The sequence below is a fragment of the Cebus imitator genome, unplaced genomic scaffold (genome assembly GCF_001604975.1).
Source record: "Cebus imitator isolate Cc_AM_T3 unplaced genomic scaffold, Cebus_imitator-1.0 Scaffold2, whole genome shotgun sequence".
Classification (NCBI taxonomy): domain Eukaryota; kingdom Metazoa; phylum Chordata; class Mammalia; order Primates; family Cebidae; genus Cebus; species Cebus imitator.
In genome coordinates this window covers 11303839-11314424 of record NW_016107317.1, presented here as the reverse complement: position 1 = coordinate 11314424, position 10586 = coordinate 11303839, and the positions used below count along the sequence as shown (strand labels likewise).

The window sequence follows — 10586 nt, the reverse complement described above, 5'->3', positions numbered from 1 at the left end:
AAAAAAAAAAAAAGATTAATGTAAAGTATTTGACGCAGTGCTTGGCACATGGTAAGTGTATAATGATTTATTATTATTATTATTATTATTTACCAGGAACACGTGCACTTTATTGAATGCCATTGTAGAAAAGTGTGTGAGGATAAAGGGCTGATACAGGACTCAGCTGGGGGCAGGGCGAGGAATGGAAGGTGGAGTACATGGGAGACAGATCACCAGCTGAGGCCCTGGCTGGGATGATTCCTCTCGATCTACTGACAGGCTTGCAGAATCAGTATTGGGATGATGATCAGCAGAATGGTCATGATGATGCCCAAAATCAGGACCCAGATGTTCAGGCACTTGGCGGTGGAGTCATAGGCCTGGGCCCCGGTCAAGTTGCCAACCATCTTCCTGTCCCTAGACTTCACAGAGTAGGCAAACGCTATGAAGCCCAGGAAGCAGGAATTCATGAAGAGGGTGTTGAACAGGGACCAGAGGACATGGTCGGGCATGGAGATCTCGCTTCAGATGTGGATCACGGTGGATGTCAGGGGCGCAGGGTTGTGGGGCACCCCCAGCACATCCACCTCATGCTCCTCCTTGAGCATCTCACAGTTGTGGAGACGGTTGGTGTTGGCAGGAGTGAAGAAGGTTTGGACAGTGTGGTTCATGGTGTCCAGGGAAGACCAGCCGTGGTATAGTTGCTGGGATGCTTCTTGTGTATGATGATGATTAATTGTGGTTACTATGTTTGTTGTATGGATGGCCAGGTTTGGTGGAGAGACAAAATGTCTCTTCGATTAGAGAGTTTGGTTTAGAAACACCAATTTCCTTACAGAGTCAATAGTGACAGAGCTCTCAGTCACAATTTTCAACTTTTTTTATTTTAAGTCTTACTAATCCCTTCAACTAAGAATTTAGGTTCTGCTGTGAACAAGAAGAGGGAATATAAAGGCACAGCAAATTAATAGTAAAGCCAGAACTATGCACTCTTCAACCTGTCATTACAACTCTACTTCAAAGGGAAAGATGACAACTTTATACATTGTAAGCAACCCATCTGCCATTGAATTGTTACATTTACCCCATATAGCAAATATTTATTGAGAACTTAATATGTTTGAAGCAACATTCCAGGTGCTGGGGAAAATATGGGCAAAAATCTGGGGGAACTTAGCTTTTCTGGAATAGGAATATATACCATGAAATTATAGTACTTAGAGCTTACATTAGGTATTGAGAATATAGGAATAAACTCAGTAGGAATGAACAAACTCAGCTTTCTCCCTATACTATTACAACATGCTTCGGATAACAGATATGTGAAGTTTTTTCCCCCATATATCCAAGTGGACAACAGCTGAGTGTCCTCTAATTCAATTCAGTTCTGACGCTGTCTCCCTGGACACAGCATCAGATTCCACCGGTTGTGGGCTCAGTCCCACATGACTGCTCTCCACTTCCAACACTAATCTCAAGCTCCAGGTTATTTTACCTGTGCACTGACCAACCAGCTATACATCAGGGTTTCCATGACCCCTCCTTGGGTTCAATTAATTTGCTGAAGCAGCTCACGGAACTCAAGAAAATACACTTATCAGTTTATTACAAAGGATACAGATGAGAAGAGATGCAGAGGGCAAGGGATGTTGGAAAGGGCATGGAACTCCGGGAACCGCCATGTGTTCAGCTATCTGGAAGCCCCCCAAACACAGCCCTTTTGTTTTTTGAGTTGTTTTTTTTTTTAAACTTTATTGTATACGTATGATTGATTCAACTCAGCCATTGGTGATCAACTCAACCTTCAGCCCATCTTCCCTCCCAGGAGATTGGGGGGTGAGGCTGAAAGTCTCAACCCTCTAACCTTGCCTTTGTCTTTCCAGTGACCAGGCCCCATCCTGAGTCTACTTAGCCATCAGTCAACTCATTAGTGTAAAAAAGACTCTTAGAATTTTGGACATTCCAAGGATTTTAGGAGTTTTATGCTAGGAAATGGGAGAGAGACCAAATACACAATGGAAATAAATGTGGTATGCTTAGGATCCAATCTGTAGCCAATGTAATTCAAATTCTCAAAGATGCAAAATTAGTACACTGTACTGATAAGTACTGTTAAATTAAGTTTAGTCGATAGCTGTCTCTTTACCTATTTTAAGTTCAGCCTAAAGGTTTCACCATACACAGTGAAGTAACCTAACTGGTTGTGTAAACACACTATAACTTACTCCTGTAACAAGTAGCCATGGGTCTCAGCCAATCACAGCAGCCATACTTGCAGCACTCACAGGCACAGGCTGTTCAAATCTTGTTCAAATATGATAAATGCAGAGATGTAACCAATCCAACTGTTCCTGTGCCTGATTTCCATTTTCTATGCATCACATTCCCTTTTCTATCCATAAATCCTCTCTGACAACATGGCAGTGCTGGAGTTGCTCTGAGTCTATTCACGTTGGGGGACTGCCCAGTTGGTGAGCCCTTCTTTGCTAAATCAAACTCTCTTAAATGTAATCTGTCTCAAGTTTTTCTTTTGAAAGTATATGTATCAGTACAATCTGGTCTTAAAATAGGATTTTTAAAAATTAAGCTAGCACCAAATAAAAATGCATTGTGTACAACCAGTTAAATTAGGAGAAAAAGCATCTTTATGCCTTTAAGATGTATATTGCTGAGACAAGTCATAAACCTAGAGTATCCAATACCAAAGTGTAGATAGTATTAACTGAGGAATGATGAGGTTCATAATTTTGGAAAGGAGAGCAGGGTGGCCATTATGATGGGCTGGGAAGGATAGCCTCTGGCTAGAAGCTGGAAGCATACACTGAGAAAGCGGCGAAGGGAACAGGAATTTATGCTGAATGGAGTGGGGAGTGAGGTCAAATACACATATTCAATAAATTATAGGAGTCATAGTTTTGAAAGGAGAAACATACACATGCACAATTGAGCTTCATGTCTCTCCCTGAGACCCAACTTCAAAAATGGCTGCATTAGCATGATCTGATTGTGGAGTTGTCAGCACTCTGATGTCAAACGTAGAGGACATGAAAACCCTCCTTGCACGTTCTCCATACTGGCCAGAACCACCCCATGGTTGGTGGTCTTTTACTTGGAAGAAATGCTGGTTATTTTGTCATGGGATCCTTAGGGTTGCTTTGCCAGCCAGAAACCTCTGTAGCAGGAGGGGCCTCTGCTTGGGCTTTGCTTGTGGCTGCTGGGCTAGTTCTGGCCACTTGGCTGGTGCTACCTGCCAGAATCCCACCTGCCAACGGTAAGCCAGGCACAGAGCAGCAAAGTGTGAGCAAGCAAGCGCAGGGTCTGGGTACTGCACACAGCCAGGTGTGCTGGCTGCAGCAGGACTCCAGGTGCCAGCACAAGCAGGGCTCTGTACGAGGCTGCGGCTGGACCAGACATATCACAGGCAGCTTCCTGTGCAGGCACCAGCATCTGGATAGGAGAATGCGATGGTGTCCAAAAGGTTGAAGATGCCAGGAACCACAGAGCCCCAAAGAGGGTGTTATAGTGTGTCACAGCCCTGGCTTGGGGAGTCCTAAGTTCTGATCTCCCAGAAGGGTTGCAGCAGCTCTTCTCTTCTTCTCCTTGCCTGTAGTGTGGTGAAAGCAAGGGTGTGTTTCAGCCCTGTTTGTGTTACAACTCTTTCAGTACTGCCTCTTGGCAGGTCCCAAGTTCTTGTCCCATGTCCAGTTAGAATGAGGTATGCAGACAACTGGAAAGTGAGCGAGGCAGAGTGGCGCTTCATTGAGCGACAGAACAGCTCTCAGGAAACCAAAGTAGGTAGCTGCTTTCGATAGGCAGGTTGTCCTGGAAAGTTGAGGAGACCCAAAGAGGGTAGCTCCTTCTGGCAGCTGGTAGTCCTGACATCTGTGTGAGCCTGGCTGAGTCTGAGGGTTTTTAATGGGCTCAGAGGGGAGGAAGTGTGTGCTGATTGCTCTATGTGTAGCCATAGGTGGGCCTGGGAAAAAAACCCAAGTTTTCATCCTAGACTGGACTCCAGGTGGAACTGACAGCCTGGCCTTCAGGCTTCAGGCCATCCATGGTTTGAAGGTAGGGCTTCACCAGGGACCTGCCCGTTTTCATCCTGGAACCTGTCTGCCTCCCATGGCCATCAACATGCTGTTCAGGGAGCCCAGGTTGTTCATGACAAGGGGTGCCTACAGGCTCTCGCCAAGCCACCTTCAGTTCCCCCCAGCCTCCCTGAGCTCATTGGTGCCCAAAGTTTCAGAGGGGGCTGAGGCGATTGGGGGGCTAGCATGTCAGCACTGCCCTAAACGTGCACATACCTGTCAGGGTCACTACAGTGCCTGGGCTTGGCTTCAACTTTGCTGTGAAATCAGAGTAGGCACTGGGAGTTGGGAGATGCCCCAGAGTGGGAGCAGGCAATTCCAAGCCTGTGGGAGAAGAGGGGCTTCCTGGGTCCCTGAGAGTGCAGGGATTCCCGGGTCTGGATCCATGGCGGAGTAGCTGCAGCTGCACTTGGGAGCCCGGGCACTTGCCCCCCCCCCCCCCAACTCAGTAGGAGGCATGGTTCTCACCTGTTCCCAGGTCCCACTGGCCCCATGGAGTTTGTGACCCTGGCTGCACCTGCCCTGCTGTAGCCAGTGTCTTCACAGCGGCCACTCCAGACAGGCCACTACTGCCATCAGTTTGTTGTGCTGAAACCGCAAAGGAAAGGGGTGGCATTGGGCAGTTGATTATCAGCAATAAAGTTGTTCAAAGGGCTGCTTTCTGTTTAGCCCTTAGGGAGGAAATCCTATGCTGGTTATGGAGGGAGGGGGTATAATGAAGCACGTCCTACCCTCATCCCGTCATGGCTGGGAACTCAGTTTTCAAGGTTTCTCTGGGATGCCCATGGCTGAGAGATGATCTGTTCAGTTGGTTGGGGTGTGACAACCTAACTTGTGCTAGCCTAACCAACTCCATCTTAGCTGTGAGTCTGACTGACTCCATCTTAGCTTCTCCCCCACTGCCGTTTCTCCCTTGAGTGCACTGTGCTGGGTCGTGTTGCACTTATAACAATAGAAACATATAACTGTTGTAAAAATATCCTGCTTGCAAGCCCCCTTGCTGTTGTGAATACCCCCTTGATTCATTGTATGGAAAGTACCGAATGCCCCCCTTGGTAACCAGGAATCATGGGAACCGCTTGCGTACACCCTCCTTAGTTAATCAACAATCATGGGAGCCACCTGGCTCCTAGTTACCAGCCTCCTCCTCTAACCTACCTATTCTGCTTCCGTAAAATTCCACCTCAGCTAGGTCTCCCCTCCCCTACCCTAATCAGGGTATAAAATAAAATCAAGCCCCTTCCTCAGGGCTGAGAGATTTTGAGTGTGAGCTGACTCTCGGTCACCAGCAATAAAGGACTCAATCAGATTTCAGAATGTGGCGATTTCCTAACAACTCACTCAGATATAACAGGGGAGCTTGGAATTTTTTTTTTCACAATACCAAATGAGTGATGATAAAAATTAGGTTATTGGGAGTTCAAAGGAAGAATTGTATGACTTAGAGTACTCTATATCAGTAATCCATAAAGTTTAAAGTGGAGGAAGGTGGGGGAGGAGGAGGAGCAGACCCATCTGTGAATCAAATGAAAGCTATGGATCCTCTCTCGCAGAAAATGCACCCAAATGTTCACATGTAATTAATTTTGTTGCACTGAAAATAGATTTTCTTACATAAATAAAAAAAATGCCTCTACTAAGATTTATGTTTTTCTGTTTTATATACAAAAATTAAGTTTCATTCAGAAAAACAAACAGGAAACCAAAACCAAATTGTTCAGAGAAAACAGAAAGTTAGCTTTAATTCTGCTTAAAATTTCATTGAGAAGACTGTGTTTGTCTTGATTGTGAAGTTGACATTGAGGAGTGGTCTTTGCTATAGCAACATATATGCCATTTGTGACATCTGCGATTGTAGTGTTTCTAGTTTTTTTGGATCTCTGCCTACCGGGAAATTGATAAAGCTTTATCAGTCCCAGTTCCCTGATGAAGTTTTATCACCTCAGTTGCAAAAGCATTTCCTCCATCGCTGGACAATTGATGTGGTTATCCTCTCAAATCTCCTCTTCAACAACCTTAAGCAACGTCAAAAATTTACCTCAGTTATTTATCAAAGAAGCCAAGAATGGAATTTTCCCTGTTGTTCTAAAATGGGCTTTTGTTTTCTTTCAGCAAACAACGAAACAGCTATAAGGTTTATTTTAAATTCAATCAAGCTCTTCAAGATTTGCTTTTGGGATGGTCAGCCAATCTCTTTGTAGCTGAGTAGAGTGTCATTTACTCACAGTTCTTGACAAAATTCTTTAAAAGGCTTGCTCACTTTCTCAGCAACAGGCAACATTTCTTTTGGGACTGTTGACTGAGACTTTGATGACAAAGCCTCAAAAAGACATCGATGCATGGAGCTTTGTTCTTTGCCAAACACCACAGCTGTTCTAGAGTAGAACATCCCAACCTTTGCTGAATTTCTTACAGGTGTTCCAGCGTATTGATATCCTCTATCCTTTGGGAAACTGGGTGGGAACGGTCTTCTCTGTAAGCAAGCTTCTATGTTTATCCCATTTTACTACACAAAGATTACCATTTTTGCCATAGGCTTTGGAGGTCATTGGAAAAAGTTGAGAAGCATAGTTGTTTTGCTTGACAAAGATGTTTTACTATTTTAAATATATTGATGGCTTTTAAAGATTCCAAAATGGAATTTTTTTGTGATGGTGTGGCATGCAGATAATACAAACATGAAGCTAGCTGTCCTCTGACCCATCAGTAGTTTCATTCAGTAGCATGCTAAAGGAAACTGCCATAGCTGGAAATTCCTCCATGACATGTTTCCCAAAAAAAACCCCCACAAAAACAAACAACCCACAGTTCTGGAGTGGATGACGTCACTCAACAGAGATATTACTTAAATTTTCTTAGTCAGCTCCAAATCGTAAACCAGCTTTACCATTTTGAGGGCACAGGACTTCTATAAATTTTCTGCAATTGTGTTTCTTCTTTTGTTTCATAACTATATGTTTCCTTCAGGGCAAAATTCAAATTTGATAGAGTATAAGTCTTCTCACTCTTTTTGGTTTCTCTCTTAAACACACACACACACACACACACACACACACACGAGTTCTTCACTTATTTCTATTCTCTGGGGACTCTGACAAGAGTGCTTTTCAAACACTAACATATTAACTGCTGCTAATTAGAAAACTGTAGGAGTTATCACTTTGATTTAGAAAAGATGAAGTGCAAAAATATAATGACTTGTCCAAAGTAATAGTTAATGGCAAATATTTATTAGGCACCTCTGTTCTTAGTATTGTGTTTGGTACCATACTGATGTGTTTTGCTTTCTTAGCCAATCCTTTATTCAGAGACTTAGCCTATTTTTCAAATTATAATTATTAAATGAAATGATATATTCTTTTCTATTTACTGAGTGCCAATACTGTTCATTGTAAGCACAATATACAGTATTACAGATCTTAAATTCAAAAGTCTTGAAGTAATTGTCTTTTGCCATCACCTTGTCCAGAAGCCCAAATTACAGCTGCAGCCAAGGGCACAGTCTGAAATTTGAAAGAGTAACCACATTGACTGCTGTACACTGCTACCCTATACTTATCTTCTTTCCTGTCTAATGTTAATATTTTGCTTATTAATTTCCTTGGCCTCTTACTGATGTTACTAGGGCCTTGAAAGCTTAACTTAGTCTTCATTGATGATGCTTAAAAAAAAACTCCTGTTTTATGCTATATTAGATACACCATGTATGCACCCTGCCACCACAAAATATCTCGTCATCACATTCAAGTGAAAGAGTAACTTTACATATAAAAATATATAAAAATTATTTTGTATATTTTCCCTTCCTACTGAGATATGCATATAACTTCAATAATAAGAAATGGGAGACATGTTTTTTATTCTTCCTTAAGAATAGGAAAAAACCTTTCTCCAAGAATTTTATAGTTATCTAAAGAATTATCTAAATATATTAAGAGGAGATAAATACATGGCTAAATCTTTAGCTAACTAAAATTGTTGCTTATCTCAAATGAATGCTTATGTTTTCAAATGAAATATTGAATATAACTACTTTGTAAATCTACAAGGACAAATTTGAATAATTTTCTTGAGATATTGCCATATGTATCATTCCTGATTGCCTGTGGAATATAAATTTTGCATTGTATTCTATAGATTTAATGTCCTATATTTTTATTGATCTAATAAAATTTATTGGAATAACACTGGGCTTTTAAACAGAGATGTTTAAAAGAGGGCACCATAGCCTGCCCCAAAAAGCATATGTTAGAAAAACTGTTGTAGGGGACATACATCCTGAAGAAAAAAGCTTCCTCTTCTTTTCCATTTTCACTGTGGTGTTTAGAAGATAGAATACTTCAGTATTCAGTTAGTACTAATAAAAGTACTAACTTTACAGCTGGTACTGTTACAACTTAATTTTGACTTCCTTAAAATAAGGACTTTCCGCTATTCGAAAAGTTCAGTTTAATTGTTAAAACTTCAATTATTCTCTTGACCATACATAAAGAGGGCGGGCAAGGAAATAGCTATTTTCGTAGTTGTTTTTCTTATGCTTAGAACTTTCAAATTATAGTATTTTTGTTTGTCTGGAAACATCTTTATTTCACTATCACGTTTAAAAGATGGTTTTGCGGAGTACAGAATTCTACGTTGGAAGTTATTTTCTATTAATATTAATATTTTAGATATTTTTCACCATCTTCTGATTTCTATTGCTGCTGTTGAAAAGTCTGCCATTAGTCTAATTGCTGCTCTTTTGAGGGTGATCTTTTCTCTGGCTGTCTTCCAATGTATAGGTTTTTTGTTTGTTTGCTTGTTCGTTTGTTTGTTTGTTTTTGAGTCTTGCTCTGTCACCCAGGCTGTAGTGCAGTGGTGTGGTGGTGCGATCTCAGTTCACTGCAACCTCCATCTCCCAGGTTCAAGCAATTCTTGTGCCTCAGCCTCCTGAGTAGCTGGGATTACAGGTGCATGTCCCCACGCCCAGCTAATTTTTGTATTTTTAGTAGAGATAAGGTTTCACCATGTTGCCCAGGCTGGTCTTGAACTCCCGACCTAAAATGATCTGCCCACCTTGGTCTCCCAAAGTTCTGGAATTACAGGTGTGAGCCACCATGCCCAGCCTGCCAATATATTCTATTTGCTTCTGTGGTAGTGCAGTTTCACTATGATGTGTCTAACTGTGAATATCTTATTTTTAAATCCCACTTGGATTCCCTGGGTCTCCTGACTCTAGGAAATATTGTTTTCCTCAATTTTGAAAGATTTATGGCATATATGTACCATAACTTTATATATATACACATGCAATTTTTCTTTGTTTTAACATTTATTTTAAGTTCAAGGGTACAAGTGCAAGTTTGTTACATAGGTGAACTTGTGTCATGAGGGTTTGTTGTACAGATTATTTTATCACCCAGGTATTAAGCCTAGTATCCACTAGTTATTTCAATGTCTGTATTAGTTATTATTTTAATGTCACATATTCACTGAGGCTGTAGCCTCCTCTAGTATCTGTTTTATTTAGTGAGGGCGGAGGATATCTCGGAATTAACTCCTCCAATGTATATGTGCCTTGGGACCTGGTTTCCTGCACCTCCATATGCTTCCTAGGACTCTAGGTTCCTGATCTTGCCAAAGCAGTCACGATTCTTCACTTAGTTACCTCTTTGATTTCAGTTTGGTTTTTTTCATTTTGTTTATTTTTGTTGAGGGTGGGTGGAAATCTTGGGGGTTGTCCTTATTTTCCTGAAAGCTCCACAATACATTTAAAACTATGTTTGTACATTGTATTTTATCCAGTACCTTGGTGTTTAGCTCTGTAAGAGCCAAAAATACCTATCTTGTTATGCTGTCAGTAGATGTCACAATAATTTAATTAAATGATGAGAACACATGGACACATGGTGGAGAACAGCATGCACTGGGGCCTGTTGTAGGGTGGCAGGTGGGAGGAGGGAGAGGATCAGGAAGATAGCTAGTGGATACTGGCTTAATACCTGGGTGATGGCATGATGTATGCAGCAAACTACCACAGCACAAGTTTACCTGCGTAACAAACCTGCACATCCTGCACATGGACCCCTGAACTTAAAATAAAAGTTGGAAATTTAAAAATTTCAGTTAAAAAAGTCGCAGAATTCTTACCAAGTGCAAAATCCTTAGTGTTAGTCATTTATAAATTGTAAAGGTAACAACAATAATGATATAACAACAATAATTTACTGAGCTTCTAACTCTATGCTAGCCATTTTATGTATGTTGTCTCATTTACTCAAAGAACTAAGTAATATTATCTCTAAGCTACAAGTGAAAGACGCGAGACTTAGAGAAGGTAAAAACTTTTCCCAAAGTCACATAGTAAGTGGCAGAGAAACGGTTTGCTGATTATAAACGGTTAGGTACTTCGTTCCACTAAGCCAGATTGCCTCCATATTCTGCCTCCCTATTCAAGCTCTGTAATCATAGAAGATAGAATCAATTGAAAATGTTATCAGCAATACTTTAAGGTGGCAGACTGATCACTATCGACATAGT

At 41.4% G+C, this 10586-nt stretch overlaps 1 pseudogene; it reads right to left on the bottom strand.

Moving 5' to 3' along the window:
* Nucleotides 1-206: 206 nt before the first annotated feature.
* LOC108303849 overlaps nt 207-10586 on the bottom strand; it is a 36368-nt pseudogene continuing 25988 nt past the window's right edge.